Here is a 5,000-nt window from a genome sequence, read left to right as displayed (position 1 = left end):
TCAAGTTGTCCCTTAACCTAACTCAAGTTGTCCCTTAACCTAACTCAAGTTGTCCCTTAACCTAACTCAAGTTGTCCCTTAACCTAACTCAAGTTGTCCCTTAACCTAACTCAAGTTGTCCCTTAACCTAACTCACGTTGTCCCTTAACCTAACCCACGTTGTCCCTTAACCTAACCCACGTTGTCCCTTAACCTAACCCACGTTGTCCCTTAACCTAACCCACGTTGTCCCTTAACCTAACCCACGTTGTCCCTTAACCTAACCCATGTTGTCCCTTAACCTAACCCACGTTGTCCCTTAACCTAACCCACGTTGTCCCTTAACCTAACCCACGTTGTCCCTTAACCTAACCCACGTTGTCCCTTAACCTAACCCACGTTGTCCCTTAACCTAACCCACGTTGTCCCTTAACCTAACCCACGTTGTCCCTTAACCTAACCCACGTTGTCCCTTAACCTAACCCACGTTGTCCCTTAACCTAACCCACGTTGTCCCTTAACCTAACCCACGTTGTCCCTTAACCTAACCCACGTTGTCCCTTAACCTAACCCACGTTGTCCCTTAACCTAACCCACGTTGTCCCTTAACCTAACCCACGTTGTCCCTTAACCTAACCCACGTGGTCCCTTAACCTAACCCACGTTGTCCCTTTGCCTAACATAGTTCACTGCTCGGAATCTCTGGTGTCGTTGTTATCCCCATGTAGATGTCTTGCGAGTGTTGCTTACTTTCCACATATTCCCGCTATCCACTGTCAATTGTACTGCAATAGGACTATATCGCCCCCCCCCCCTCTGTCCCCCTCTTTGTGTCTCTGTCCTCTCAATCTGGTCGGTCTGGCGTTTGAGTGTTAAATGAGCCTCGCAGCTGTTCAGTTGCATTCAGATGTCGACGCCCTCAGTGTACGTCGTGGTATGGTCTGTGTCCATTGTCCGCTGATGTCGTACGCGTAACCCACACGCTGTACCGATCATCGGTCGTTACGTACAGAGTGAAGTAGTGTGATACGTGTGACCGTACGCTGGCTGTGCCCAACGGTGTCGAATCTCAATTTCCATATGTTGTGCTCGATGCTACTTGTCTCGTCTCCCAATAACAGCTAGGTTGCACTGTGGTACGCCGTAGAGGCGTGGTGGAGGAACGTACGAACGCATTGTATGTCACCCTGGGTCGCTGGGTGTGGTGGTGCGGTGAGTCAGGTCAGGTCAGGTCAGCGTGAGCCGTCTGATGTAGTGACGCGTGTATTCCGACTTTGTCGTATTGCCTCACACAAAGTGCTACCCTGGTGGACCGCGTTCCATATCTGGGACATGCCGCAGATGCCGGTTGACAGTGGATCGCGGAAGGGACATCGCATACGTGCGCGGGCCACCTTCCACGTGTTCTCTTCTGCACATGTCGCAGTGTGTATGTGGTCTGATGTAGCGTGTCGTGACACATGACATCGTGGCATGCAAGAATTGTTGAATTCGCAAATGTAGGTGGACATCTACGTTTACTGCCCAAGATACGCAAATGAACTGGAAATCCATTGTTGAGCGGTTGTTCACGCTGGAGGTGAATCTGTGATGGCGACGATCGGTACAGCTATTAACCGGTTGTTTCAGCGGTACCCGCCACATCCACACACGTGACTAGGCCCATGTGGGTATGAAGCGATACGCGGCGGTGGCTTGGTGGGACTGTTCCCGGCCGGTGAAGGGGGGCCGCCCGGCGTGTTGGCCGCGCGCTGCGTGGGCGCACGCGCAACAGCCGGCTGGTGGGGGGCGCCGAGTGGCAGGAGCGCCAGCAGACGGGCCCGGCAGGCGGCGCAGCTACGCTGCGGCGCACCCTGCACGCGGCGCCTGGCGGCCAAAGTTGGTTCAGCCGAGCCCGGTGCGAAGCGCGGTGGACATCTGCAGTGTGCTGGTCTGATTGAGGACTGTGTGCGTTGAGGATGCGCCGCCGCCTGGCACTCGGCGCCGCGACGCCGTCTGCTGCTCGGTCGCCCCAGCGGTTCTCGCAGGTGGTTTGTATCGCAGTTGTGCGGACGTGTTGGCGCGTGCGCTGTGCTGGGAGAGTTCGCTTCTGCACCCAAGTGGGGCTTTGCCCTTGTGTGGCGCTGGCGTTGGAGCTGCCGGTCACCATAGGTGGCGCGTGTTGTCTCCCGCCGGCAATGCCACGACAGCACGCTCCCGGGCCTCTGTCGGCAGCGGCAAGCTCAGTTGGGAGCAAGGGTGTTCGCACTAAAACCGTCTACTCGCCTAACTCCGGGCGATTGCGCCTCTCTCGAAACCGACCAAGTACCTAGGACGGCGCTGCGCGCCGCCGGGACCTGAGAGGGTTTCGAGGTGTATCGTGCAGGGGAGCTCGGACTCCTCCTGTTTGCAGAGTAATTGAGCGGACGCTTGCGTGTACGCGCGGGCCCCCGGGGCACACTCCCGGGCGGCCGGCTGCTCAGCTCTAGTTGACGCAGCTCCCTGGTTGATCCTGCCAGTAGTCATATGCTTGTCTCAAAGATTAAGCCATGCATGTCTCAGTACAAGCCGCATTAAGGTGAAACCGCGAATGGCTCATTAAATCAGTTATGGTTCCTTAGATCGTACCCACGTTACTTGGATAACTGTGGTAATTCTAGAGCTAATACATGCAAACAGAGTCCCGACCAGAGATGGAAGGGACGCTTGTATTAGATCAAAACCAATCGGATTGGCTTGTCTGGTCCGTTTGCCTTGGTGACTCTGAATAACTTTGGGCTGATCGCACGGTCCTCGTACCGGCGACGCATCTTTCAAATGTCTGCCTTATCAACTGTCGATGGTAGGTTCTGCGCCTACCATGGTTGTAACGGGTAACGGGGAATCAGGGTTCGATTCCGGAGAGGGAGCCTGAGAAACGGCTACCACATCCAAGGAAGGCAGCAGGCGCGCAAATTACCCACTCCCGGCACGGGGAGGTAGTGACGAAAAATAACGATACGGGACTCATCCGAGGCCCTGTAATCGGAATGAGTACACTTTAAATCCTTTAACGAGTATCTATTGGAGGGCAAGTCTGGTGCCAGCAGCCGCGGTAATTCCAGCTCCAATAGCGTATATTAAAGTTGTTGCGGTTAAAAAGCTCGTAGTTGGATTTGTGTCCCACGCTGTTGGTTCACCGCCCGTCGGTGTTTAACTGGCATGTATCGTGGGACGTCCTGCCGGTGGGGCGAGCCGAAGGGGTGCTTTCGCGTCCCGAGGCGGACCCCGTTTAAATCCTACCAGGGTGCTCTTTGTTGAGTGTCTCGGTGGGCCGGCACGTTTACTTTGAACAAATTAGAGTGCTTAAAGCAGGCAAGCCCGCCTGAATACTGTGTGCATGGAATAATGGAATAGGACCTCGGTTCTATTTTGTTGGTTTTCGGAACCCGAGGTAATGATTAATAGGGACAGGCGGGGGCATTCGTATTGCGACGTTAGAGGTGAAATTCTTGGATCGTCGCAAGACGAACAGAAGCGAAAGCATTTGCCGAGTATGTTTTCATTAATCAAGAACGAAAGTTAGAGGTTCGAAGGCGATCAGATACCGCCCTAGTTCTAACCATAAACGATGCCAGCCAGCGATCCGCCGCAGTTCCTCCGATGACTCGGCGGGCAGCCTCCGGGAAACCAAAGCTTTTGGGTTCCGGGGGAAGTATGGTTGCAAAGCTGAAACTTAAAGGAATTGACGGAAGGGCACCACCAGGAGTGGAGCCTGCGGCTTAATTTGACTCAACACGGGAAACCTCACCAGGCCCGGACACCGGAAGGATTGACAGATTGATAGCTCTTTCTTGATTCGGTGGGTGGTGGTGCATGGCCGTTCTTAGTTGGTGGAGCGATTTGTCTGGTTAATTCCGATAACGAACGAGACTCTAGCCTGCTAACTAGTCGCGTGACATCCTTCGTGCTGTCAGCGATTACTTTTCTTCTTAGAGGGACAGGCGGCTTCTAGCCGCACGAGATTGAGCAATAACAGGTCTGTGATGCCCTTAGATGTTCTGGGCCGCACGCGCGCTACACTGAAGGAATCAGCGTGTCTTCCTAGGCCGAAAGGTCGGGGTAACCCGCTGAACCTCCTTCGTGCTAGGGATTGGGGCTTGCAATTGTTCCCCATGAACGAGGAATTCCCAGTAAGCGCGAGTCATAAGCTCGCGTTGATTACGTCCCTGCCCTTTGTACACACCGCCCGTCGCTACTACCGATTGAATGATTTAGTGAGGTCTTCGGACTGGTACGCGGCATCGACTCTGTCGTTGCCGATGCTACCGGAAAGATGACCAAACTTGATCATTTAGAGGAAGTAAAAGTCGTAACAAGGTTTCCGTAGGTGAACCTGCGGAAGGATCATTACCGACTAGACTGCATGTCTTTCGATGTGCGTGTCGTGTCGCGCAACACGCTACCTGTACGGCAGTGGCCGTGCGCCGCGTGCGGAACCACGCGTGCCTCTCAAAACTAGCGGAAGTGTTGTTGTTGTTGTGTGGTACGAGCGCTGAAGCTCTGGAGCGGCTGGCCTGCGGTACCTGGCGCCTGGCGCCGGTTTTGAATGACGTTCGCCCGAGTGCCTGTCCGCCCCGGTGTGGAGCCGTACGACGCCCATCGGCTGTGAGGCCGTTGGACACAAAAAAATAGTGGAACAGGGGCCGTCAGACGCCTCAGTCCCGCAAATGCTACTGTCTTGAAAGAGACAGTGGGAGACTGAAAAGGAAAAGATCACCCAGGACGGTGGATCACTCGGCTCGTGGGTCGATGAAGAACGCAGCAAATTGCGCGTCGACATGTGAACTGCAGGACACATGAACATCGACGTTTCGAACGCACATTGCGGTCCATGGATTCCGTTCCCGGGCCACGTCTGGCTGAGGGTCGGCTACGTATACTGAAGCGCGCGGCGTTTGTCCCGCTTCGGAGACGTGGGAGTGTCGTGGTCGCCTGTGTGGCCGGCCGCGTCTCCTTAAACGTGCGATGCGCGCCCGTCGCCTGGCGGTTCGCATACCGGT

The 5,000-nt window shown here is 55.0% G+C and overlaps 2 non-coding genes across 2 annotated transcripts; both read left to right on the top strand.

Annotated features, from left to right (window-relative positions):
- Positions 1–2,457: 2,457 nt before the first annotated feature.
- LOC126313521 (small subunit ribosomal RNA) lies at positions 2,458–4,350 on the top strand. The gene has a single exon (XR_007555207.1). It is a non-coding gene; the product is annotated as a small subunit ribosomal RNA (ribosomal RNA).
- Positions 4,351–4,714: 364 nt separating this feature from the next.
- On the top strand, positions 4,715–4,869 carry LOC126313638 (5.8S ribosomal RNA). The gene has a single exon (XR_007555287.1). It is a non-coding gene; the product is annotated as a 5.8S ribosomal RNA (ribosomal RNA).
- The last annotated feature ends 131 nt before the right edge of the window (positions 4,870–5,000 follow it).

The sequence above is a fragment of the Schistocerca gregaria genome, unplaced genomic scaffold (genome assembly GCF_023897955.1).
Source record: "Schistocerca gregaria isolate iqSchGreg1 unplaced genomic scaffold, iqSchGreg1.2 ptg000483l, whole genome shotgun sequence".
Classification (NCBI taxonomy): domain Eukaryota; kingdom Metazoa; phylum Arthropoda; class Insecta; order Orthoptera; family Acrididae; genus Schistocerca; species Schistocerca gregaria.
This window is presented reverse-complemented; position numbering and strand designations above follow the sequence as displayed.